Source organism: Chionomys nivalis, chromosome 5, assembly GCF_950005125.1.
Source record: "Chionomys nivalis chromosome 5, mChiNiv1.1, whole genome shotgun sequence".
Lineage (NCBI taxonomy): Eukaryota > Metazoa > Chordata > Mammalia > Rodentia > Cricetidae > Chionomys > Chionomys nivalis.
This window is the reverse complement of record NC_080090.1, coordinates 90,340,051-90,351,270: the sequence shown is the minus strand read 5'-3', so window position 1 is coordinate 90,351,270 and position 11,220 is coordinate 90,340,051. Positions and strand designations below refer to the sequence as shown.

The 11,220-nt window shown below is 46.7% G+C and overlaps 1 pseudogene; it reads right to left on the bottom strand.

Annotated features, from left to right (window-relative positions):
• Positions 1–361: 361 nt before the first annotated feature.
• Positions 362–1,568, bottom strand: LOC130875052 (adenosylhomocysteinase-like; annotated as a pseudogene).
• Between the last annotated feature and the right edge of the window lie 9,652 nt (positions 1,569–11,220).

Genomic DNA, 11,220 nt, shown 5'->3' with positions numbered 1-11,220 from the left:
GCTCTCTGGTAGAACTCCTTCTCCGGTCCCAGGCTGAGAAACCAAGCACACAGATCTAAAGACCAAGTGAGACCCTGGATGGTAAAGTATGTGGGCTTGTGACCACCATTAGCCACATCCAGCCACAGGGCTTCCAAGACTCTTGTCCTCCGTGGATGGCTCTTGACTGAAGACTCTAAGTTCTCCTTGTCACACCTGGAACAGTATGAAGGACACAACAGAGGCCAAAGACAGAGTAACCAGCCCCAGTGGGACAAACATTGGCAAAGCAATTGCGAAGCTGGTGACATGTGCTCTTGGGAAAGAGAGATAGGGCCTGGAACAAGAATGGCAGCTGGAAGGTGAAGGGCAGGCCTGGCTCTCAGTAGCGGTAGTGATCAGCCTTGAAGGGGCCATCAGTGGGCATGCCCAGATATTGGGCCTGCTTCTCAGTCAGCTTGGTCAGCTTCACATTCAGCTTGCCCAAGTGGGCTTCGGCCACTGCCACATCCAGCTTCTCAGGTGAGAAGTGAACCCCAATGGGGTATTTATCTGGGTGGGTCCACAGCTCAATCTGTGCCATTACCTGGTTTGTGAAGCTGGGATGGCCCATGGCACAACCCAGGTTGACCAGTCGGCCTTCAGCCAGCAGGATGATTTGGTGCCCATTCTTCAGCCAATAGCGGTCCACCTGGGGCTTGATCTTCATCTTCTCCATAGCATTCTCATTGAGCCATTTCACATCAATCTCCACATCAAAGTGTCCAGCGTTACAAAGAATGGAATCATCCTTCATCTGCTCAAAGTGCGGGCCAAGGATGATACCAACACAGCCTGTGGTGGTGACAAAGATGTCCTCCTTACAGACCTCATCCATGGTGGTCACCTCATAACCCCCCATGGCAGCTTGCAGTGCATTGATGGAGTCAATCTCAGTGATGATGACTTGGTCCCCCAAATCCCTCAGGGCCTGGGCACAGCCCTTGCCCACGTCAACATAGCCTGCTACCGCTGGCACCTTGCCTGCAATCATCACATCTGTGGTCCGTTTGGTGCCATCTATGAGGGACTCTCGGCAGCCATAGAGGTTGTCAAATTTGCTCTTGGTGACAGAATCGTTGACACTGATGGCAGGTACCTTTAGTATCCCATTGGTCATCATCTTGTAGAGGGTGCAGACCCCAGTTGTAGTCTCCTCAGAGATGCCTCAGATGCCTGACAGAAGATGCAGGTATTTGGTGTGGATGAGGTTGGTGAGTTCACCACCATCGTTCAGAATCATGTTGAGGGGCCATCTTTGAAGTGCAGTGTCTGCTCAGTGTACCACAGGTACTCTTCATCTGTCTCACCCTTCTAGGCAAACACTGGAATGCCAGCCTTGGCAATGGCAGCTGCTGCATGGTCCTGAGTGGAGAAGACCCCTGTTCCTCATCCCCCAGGGCCACGAGAGTCTCCATGAGGACAGCGGTCTCCACAGTCATGTGCAGGCAGCCAGCAATGCGGACACCCTGTGGGCACCCCGTCAGTGGCTTGGATGCCGAGTACATCTCCTGTATGTGCATCAAACCTGGCATCTCATTCTCAGTTATGTCCAGGGCCTTTCGTCCCCAGGCAGCCAGTCCAATGTCTGCGACTTAGTAGGGCAGTTTATCAGACACGCTGGTGGCGCTTCCGTTAGGAGTGCTAAACTCAGTGAAGGGGACTGGAAGGCGCAGGGCAGGACTGTCAACGTTATTTTTGAGACAGGGTTTCTTACTGGCCTGGAATTCACCGAGTGTGGGTAGGCTTGCTGGCCACCAAGCCACAGTGAGGCTGTGCCTAGCACAAGATTACAAGTACACACTCCCATTCCTGGATTTTTCATATGGGTTCTGGGGATCCAACTCAGGTCCTGATGGGCACTTGGCCACCTGCGCTGTCTCCCCAGCCTCTTAGATGTCTTGTTCTTCAGCTTCATGGCTAAATGGGGAACACCTGGCCACTTTATTTTACGAGAAACCGGAAAGGTGACCTGGTGCTGTCAGGCTCTGTTGATGGAGGCAGCCTCTACCATCAGGAAGACGGTGATTGAGAGCTGAGGAGGCGGGGCTAGCCTTTGCTATTTCTCAGAGGAAGAGTAAAGAGAAAATTAAGTATCTGAGGTTCTTCACCTGCATGTTTTATAGATATTTACTTTTTGTATAAAATATTTATCTGAACTATGGCACGGAAGCCTTTGCTGTTGTGGTACACAGGTGTGGAGGGAATGGGGGTGGTATCCCAATGTGGGTGGCGACTTCCCTTGATGGTAGGAATGCTTGGGGGCATGGGGGTCAAAGCCAATATAGAGGACAAAGTCATCTCTCTAAGTTCTCTCGTTTCTCATCGTATGCTGGAGAAGGGGGTGGTTGACCACATCCTTCAAAGCAGTGCCTGTAAGCTGCCTGAGGAACTGAGGGTGGGTGGAGCCTGGAAAAGGTATTTCCCTGGGTTTGTGAGCTCTGCTTTGGGGTTCTCAGGGTGGTTCATCTTCCAGACTGGCTGCAGACCCGACCTCCTCCAACCAAACCCTCTAACTTGCTCCAGCTTATTTCATTGGTACTTCAAAAGGGAACTTAGAAAAACTGCCCACTTCACCTTTATATCTGAGCTGTTGCAGTTTCAGTCTGGTGTATAAAGTCTTGTTTCCCCTCACCCCTCCCACTTTCTCGAGGCAGGATCTCAAGTGCTCCAGTCCGTCTGCTTTGGACCACTACATGTTATCAGAGAAAGGCCTTAACTCCTGATCCTCCTGCCTCCACTTCCAGGATCTGGGGTTCCGGGCATGCTCTATCACGCTCAGTGTTTGTGATACTGGGACTGGAACTCAGGGCTTCGTGCATGCTGAGTGAGCACTCTGCCAACCGTGCTGCATAGCTCCACGCCCACTTTTTCATTCCTTGAATTTACTTGTCTTTCTAGATTTATTTTCTTGACAGCTTGGCACATGTTACTTGACACCTGGAATCTTCCTAATGATCTCCCTGGATGGTGTGCAGCTCAGCATCCAGATTGCCAGGATTGGCTATCAGCTGCCAACTCAGGTCTGACTGGGCGTGGCCAGCTTAACCAGTTTGCCCATCCATTGGCCAGTTGAATTTGAATAGTTGCTTTTGAAAATGTAAGAAATATAGATATGAGGCTGAGGGCATGACTTAGTTGGTAGTGCACATCGCTTGCCTTACATGTGTGAAGCCTTGGGTTGCATGCCATGAACTATATAAACCAGGTATGGTGGCATATGGCTGTACTCCCAGATGTGACTGTATTCCCAGATGCGATTAAATGCCTTTTCTCTTGGGAAGTGAAAGCAGGAAGGTCAAAAGTTCAGAGTTATTATCAACTACATAGTAAGTTAAAGCCAGCCTGCTTAGGTTTCATGAGACTGTGCCACACACACACAAAAAAAACACATATGAAAATAAAATAATTTACAATTATAGTTGCCATACAGAAGTGTGATTTCCATTTTGGTGAATATACTTAAAATTCTTTCATGTTCAGTATTATATACATTTACCATATGTACACATACATACTTGTAAAATCTTTTTATGTTAAGTGTTATATACATTTACCATATCTATACATATACACTTGAAAAATCTTTCCCTCACAGATTTGTATGTACAGTTATTTTGTTTTTGTACTGTACATGCATTTACAGAACATGACAGTGTTACACTAATGGGTATACCCTTGGCAGGCCAGTTGTTAAGGAACAACTTTTAGATGATTGTGCTATTTAATGTATTTAGTCGTATATGTTATCTGACTGTATTCTAATGAACCTACTATAAGTTGAAATATTTACTTTAAGGATGCATTTAATAGACACAGGCTTTGGAACCTTATAGTTCAGCTCGGCCCACCTTAGGCATGCTCAAAACACTGACAGCAGCCAGCCTGGTGAAGCCATTTGACACATCCTCCTTCACAACAGTAGTGTTGAATAGCGTGTGCAAATGATAGAACATGCTACTGAAAGCGAAAGCTGGGATGGTTGCCTGGGCATGCGTTCGCACATAGTTGTTAAGACAGACCATTGTAAGCTGGCGACTGTACAAGGTTTTATTTTTTGGCTTTTATGTTGTTTCTATTTTTCTGTCAGAAGCAGGCCTATGATATAACTTGCCTTAGGGCTGAATATCCAGGTACAGCGATGATCATATTTTAGATTAAATTCCATGGGGTGGGGTCAGTTATTGGCTTTTCTATAGCACAGATGCACTAAGAGTGTAAGTGGGCAATTTATTGAAATGGTGGACAGTTATTTTAAGATTTATATGGGGGAAAGAAAATTTCTGGGAATCTTCCAATATGACCAGTTGAAGCTAGCCAAAACTCAATAAACACAGCTGGGGAGACTGTTGGTAAAGAGCTTTCTTAGAAGTGTGAGTTCCTGACTTTGATTCCCTAAACCCAAGGAAAAGCACCAAGTATGGTGGTGCATGCTTGTAATCCTAGTGTCAGAGAGCTGGAGACAAGAGGATCTCTGGGCTCACAACTAGGCATTCTGGCCTAGGAGGTGGGATTCTGGTCAACAAGCTACTCTGTCTTAAAGCAGGTGGCAAGTGTATCTTAGGGTCACTCCAGAGGTGGAGGTTGTTCTCTGGTTTCCATGTACTTCAGCACATCCATGCAAACACATACTCCTGTACACATACATGCAGATGGGCACTAGACATTAAATGGAGGCTATATATAGTTTTAAAGCAAATTATACAAAACTAATTCCTCCTTCATGACAGAAAGTAGCTTTATTTTGCTTTTCAACTTGCAGTGGCCAGGGTAAGGGGGTGAAAGGCACATTGTGGAATCAGGCAAGCATAGATTGTTTTCTTCTGTATAGTCTTGATGGTATGGTTGGAAGGAGAAGGAAGTTACTTATTCTAGAGGCAAGAACTAGAAGACTTGATGCTTGACTATGAATTAGCCATATTTTCAGTTATGATTCCATCTGCTCTTCTGTGATTTCAACATTATATAGCCTAAGACCCATGAATTCAAGAAGTCACTAGCTTAAAAAACAAAAAACAAAACAAACAAACAAACAAACAAAAAAAGCAGAATTGAAATTCAGCCAAAGTAATGTTGAACTCTGGCCCTAATAATTTTTCTATCAGAATAGTTTTCCTGAACATTTCTCCAACTTGGACAACTGTTTCCTATTTTTATACCTCTTTATGGTACTAATATAGTATATACATTGGATGATCAGATCTCCGGGACTTTTAACTAAAATGGATAAAATCAAATTACTAATTAGCCTGTCCCTTCGACTCATAGATCTGAACCCTCTGCAGGGAGGTTTGAAGAAGTTTGTAGTAGCTCTCAAATTTCTCCTTATGCTTTCTACAAGTACATACACATATTTTTAAATTGTTAAAATTTTAAAACTGAAGTTGTACTACCTTCTCATCAATGCATAATAGGCCAGTGAGAGACCCTGCCTCAAAGGATGTGGGTGATGTACATGCCTCCCTCCCTCTCTTGTGCGAATTTTCAGGAAACTTAATATGAGGGCAGTGGTAGACTTGTGGCCAGGGACAACCGACAAGCCTGCTGGGAGCCCACTCTGCCTTCTTCTGAGTGAAGGAGCTTGTGTTGGCATTTAGTTCCTCTGAGCTTCTGTTTCTCTATCAATAAAATGAACATCACATTAATGTGTTTGAAGAATGCAGCAGACTAAGACCATCAAGTTTATTTCACAGAAAAGACCTTGGGTAGCTCACAGAACGGAAGACAGAACTGAACATTGGAGCCTGTGTCAAGACTGGATCATGGATTCCGCCAGTGAAAGTTAACATTGAACACCCCAAACTTGTCTCTCTTAGCAGGTTCCTGGGAAGAGGGATCCAATTGGCTAGAGATGAGTCAAATGTCTTCCTCTGCGTGCCCTCCTCCTCAGAAGAGTGGCACTAGACACTCTGATTGGCAGTTTTAATAGAGTCACAAGAAATAAGGAAATGACATCTCTTTAACACAGAGAAACGTACCAGGTGAATATCCAGAGTCTTTCTAGGCTTATGGTATGTCCTAAACAGTAGCCACTGTGGCTTTGATGGTTCTCAGCTGCTAAACCTCAAATAAGCCACTGTGTTAGGGTGGGAACAGGGTAAGGATGAAAAGACAACAAAACAAAAACAGCAACAACCATACCAACAAAGCTCCAGACCTGTCTCTTCTTTACCACATTTTACTAAAGGGCAATTTTCCTCGGAGTCTTTCTTCAACAGACTGTACCAGAATTCCCACGGGAGGTGGGTCTCTGCCCCTTTAACTAACTTCACCCACACTTAAAGTATTTGAGATCTTGAATCCCTACAATCTAGTTGGGAGCATTTCTTTCTACTCACAAGCATTTGGGAATGAGAGATATTTCTCTCCTGCCTAGCTCCAAAGGGAATGTGTTTGGGTTTTGTGCAAGGTGAACCAGTTTAAGTTCGGAGTTCAAGGGAGACACTGAGATAAACTGACTTTTTGGGTAAGCTATTAATGCCATAGACAGCCAGACTGCACCATGGTGGAGGCTCTCAGGGGAGTTCAGACCTCAAGGCAGAGTGAGGGGGTGCTTCTTGTAGATTTCAGAAGAGAGATGTTCTATACCATGTGACTGATTGCGAGTAGATGCTTGCAATCTGGCTGTCTCAGATGTATCAAGTACATATCCATGAACCCCAAATACATCTTTCAGCTCCTGGGCTGCAGGAGTGGGTGAGAAAATGGAGTCTCACATTGCCAGGAAGGGAGGAGGGAATCTTGCTGAGATGGTTCAGTGGGTAATAGTGCTTGCTATAAGAGTCTGGCAACCTGAGTTCAATGCCAAGTGTGGTGGTTTAGATGGGAGATGTCTCTCCCATAGGCTCACAAATTTGAATACTTAATCCCGAGTTGGTGGTGCTGTTTGGGGAGGTTGTGGAACCCTTAGGAGGTAGAGACCTGCCGAAGGAAGTGCATCACAGGGAGCAGGCTTTCAGAGTTCATAACTTCACACCACTTCCAGATCACCCTGCCTCAGGTTTCCAGACGCCTGCTGCCTTGCCGTCCTTGCCACCATGGAGTCTCCCTCTGGAGCCCTAAACCCGAGTAAATCCTTTCTTCCTTCAGCCACCTTTGGCCATGGTATTTTTATCAGAGCTACAGAAAAGCATCTAATCCACCATGGAAAGGTGGAAGGAGAGAACCAACTCTCCAAATTTAATCTCTTATCTTCAGATGCACACACGCGTGTTCCCCCCACATTATGCACACGTAACAGTAAGTTTATTGCAAGGAAAGATAGTAATATCTAGGTCCTGTCCTAGACAGCCAGTGTGACTATTTCCCACCACCAATCAGATGCCAGTGTGTGCCAGCCTGAGAAGGATGGCTGGAGGATGAGGGGTGGAGAGTCTAATCTAGCCTGTGCCCTAACTCACAGATTCAACCAGTTTGGCTATGTATCCAGTGAGCACCAGAGATCCTCTTGTCTCCTTTCCAAAGCCAGGACAGCAAGCCCTTCTAGTTTCTTTCATTCTGTCTCTGTGATAAAACACTCTGACCATAAGCAACTTAGAGAAGAACAGGATTTATTTATCTTATACTTCCAGGTCGTAGTTCATCACTGAGGGAAGTCAGACAGGAACTCAGGTTAGGAACTTAAATTGAAATCATAGGGGAAGACTGCTTGTTGACTGGCTGGACGACTCTTATCTAACTCCCTTTCTTATGTGGCCCAGGGTCACCTGGCTAGGGATGGTGCCACCCACAGTGGACTGGACCCTCCACATCAATTAAGAACCACAAAGACATGGCTACCTGCTAATCTGATCTAGGCAATGCCTCAGCCCCTCTCAGATGACTCTAGGCTGTGTCAAGTTGACAATTGACGCTAACAAGGAACCAAGCACACACTACCACGTGGGCTTTTTACATGGGTTCTGGGAAATCAAGGCATTTATGTTTACAAAGCAAGCACTTCATGCAATGAGCACCCAGGGCCATCGTGAGATTCCTTTGCAACTCACCCTGGAGGCCCATTGGCCTTGCCCTTCTGGCAAGAGTCTCAGATGCAGTACAATTCTGTGACTTCAAAGCAGACTCATTCGAAAGCTTACAGAAGTCCAATCTTCAGGCAGGCAGGGACAGGACAGGGTCCCCTGCTCTGATTTAGAGATGAAAGAACTCACTTCTCCAAGATTGATGGCTGATGTCAGCAAAGATGCTCAGCTTTGACAAGCCAAGTCAGAGCTAAACCTTGTTCTTCTAGCTCAAGGCTTCCAGCTCTGTCTGTAGCCTTAGAGAAACTGGAGGAGCACATGGGATTTCCCAGTTGGCTTTCAGTTATAGGATCGAGGAGCCTTTCATGAGAGCTCCAAAGCCCTTTACAAATGTGCTTCTGAGGAAAGCATCCTTTGGGGCCTTTACTCACTTTCTGGGAGGTCTTTGAGTCATCTCTGTGTTCCACAGTTTGATTTGGCTACCAGTCCCGAGCTGCACGCCTTCTGGGTGTGTGAGAAGGGGTGGGAATCATGACTGCTCTCGTGCCAGCATCTTGGAAGAGGGGCTCATGTTTTGAAGAAGTTTTCTGGAAGGATCTGCAACCTCTGTTCCAACAGGAGCCTGCTTTAGAGTTTTCTCTCTACACAGCACTGAGAATTAAACACAGAGAATCGTGCTACTGGAGGTGGGCCCTGGATGCAGTCTCACCATGCAATGTCTCTAGTATCATCTGCCTCGGGACCATGAAGCTATAGCTTGGATCTTGAATGTTCTGCCCAAAGTTCTGAGTCTTGATGGTCTGATTCCCAGTTCTTGATGCTACCAGGAGGCAGAGGAACCTTTAAGGGTTCCTAGGGGCCTAGGCAAGAGGAAGTGAGGTCGTGTCAATCTCTCTTTTCCTCTCCCTCTTCTTCCTCCTCCTTTCCTTCTTCCTGGCCCTGTTCTTTCCCTCTTCCTTCCTTTTGCTTCCTGGCCATAGCAGTGGTCAGGTTGCAACCCATGACTAGAGTCTAGCAGCTTCCTGAAGGAGGAGGCTGCTGAGATCTCGGGGCCTTTACTTTGTCCATCCTGGCATCTGGAGCAGTTCCCTGTTCACCCAGCTCTCCGCTTTCCCCTTTGCTGTCAGGGCATGGGCCCCATATCACCTCTGTGAATTGTGTCTCTCAAGTTCTTGTGCTAAATCTCTAGCCTCCAATATCTTAAAGTATGGTTGTATTTGAAGATGATGTGACCCTCCTAGCAAAAATGAAGAGAAACTTACGTTCCTCCCTGATGGAGGAAGGTCATTGGTTAAATAATAAAGAAACTGCCTAGGCCCATTTATAGGCCAGCCCTTAGGTGGGTGGAGTAAACAGACAAAATGCTGGAAAAAAGAAGCCAAGTCAGGAGTCGCCATGATTCTCCCACTCCAGACAGATGTAGGTTAAGATTCTCCCTGGTAAGCCAGCTCGTGGTACTATACCTCCCTTTGGCTATCAAACTATTGAAACATTGGACCACAAGAAACTGGACTTTCTCCAGGAGATTCCTGCTGAGGAAGGGCACGGCTGAAGTCTGGTGACAGCCAGAGGAGGGACTGATCTCCCAGCACGTCATTGCACACAAGTCTGACAAGTTGTCAGACCACCTTGAAGGAGAGACCGGAGTCAAGATGATGGTTAGTCAGTAACGGGCAGGGCCACATCTTTTCAGAGCTGCTTAGTTATGCATGCCTGTTTCCCTCTATTTAAACATGAATTTCATGTCAGGACACTGGAGGTGAACTTGTGGGGTCACTGGGCCTCTTGTTGCTCTTCCCAGCTGGGCTTTCACTATAACTTGCATGTTTGAGTGGCTTATTGAGGACAGGTGGTCTAGCCTGACTTGTTAGGGATGCCAGAACACAGGACTGACTCTAATTACTATGGTAACAGTGGGGTCTATGATGCGCCTCCAAAAAGCTTGAGGTGCTGAAATATAATGGGCAGTGTGATTGTGTTAGGCAGGGGAGAGCTAGGAGGGGAACAGACATTAGGATCTCACTCGTGAGCTCAATTTTACCACAAAGCAAATGAGTTCCACATGCCTTTCCAGCCTCTGTCCTGTGAGGCTGTCCTCATTCCTAAGGATGCTCAAGTCATCACCTCGGAGGTGGAGAATGAACCGCTGCTAAACTGCCCGATCTAGGATTCTTCAGCCTCTAGCCCTGTAAGAAAACAATTTCAACTGCTTATCAATGGCCCAATGCCAGCTGTTTGGTTATAGCAAAGCAAAAAGACCGAGGCAGACTTTCAAAATGTCATGTGATTAAAAGGGGGCCATTGGGTGGGCTCTCCTCTGATCTGACTGGTGTCCCTGTAATAGATTAGGCTTGCTGGGGAAGACCAGGGAAATGCCCACGGAACACCGCAAGGAGAGGGCGGTCCCAGCCAAGGGGAGGCTTCTAAAGCAAGCAAGCCTGCCGCGGCCTCATTCCTCACTTCTAGCTTCTAGAGCCATGAGAAAGTAAGTCTCTGCTTAAGCTGCTTGGTCTGTGGTCTGTCTGTCTGCCTGTCTGTCTGTCTGTCTGTCTGTCTGTGTCTCCCTCAGTCTCCCTGTCTGCCTGACTTGTGACTTCCTTTGCTGTGATAAAGGCCATGACCAAAACCAACTTGGGTTTATCTCGTCTTACATTGTTTCAACTATCAGTCCATCACGGAGAGGAGTCAAGGCAGGAACTCAAGGCAGGGACCTAGAGGTAGGACCCAAAGCAGAAGCCATGGGGAAACAGTGGTTACTGGCTTGCTCCACAGGCTTTCTCAGCCTGCCATCTTACATGACCCCAGGACCACCTGCCTAGGAGTAGCACTGTATGTAGTGAGCTGGACCCTCCCACATCAATCGTTAATCAAGAAAAGTTGGCACAGGCTTGCCTAAAGGTTAATTGAGGTTCCCCTTTCCCAGATGACTCCAGCTGTCATGTTGACAGAGACAAGAAGACTGTCTTTGCTTTCCCTTCTGTCTGTTCCCTCTCTCTGGTCCTAGCTCTCTTACTTTGTATCTGCCTCTCTTTCACTTTTCTCTCCACTTCCTTTTGTCTTTCTACCTCTGTCTGTCTCTGTTTCTCTTTTCCCACCACTCTTTCTCCCTGCCCTCTCTCTCTCCACCTCTTCCGTCTCTTTCTCTATCTCTATCCATCTGTGTATCTCTCTCTATCTCTCTGTTTCCATCACTTCCTGTCCCCCTCTTTCTCCCTTCTGTTCCTGTCTCCCTCCCTATCTT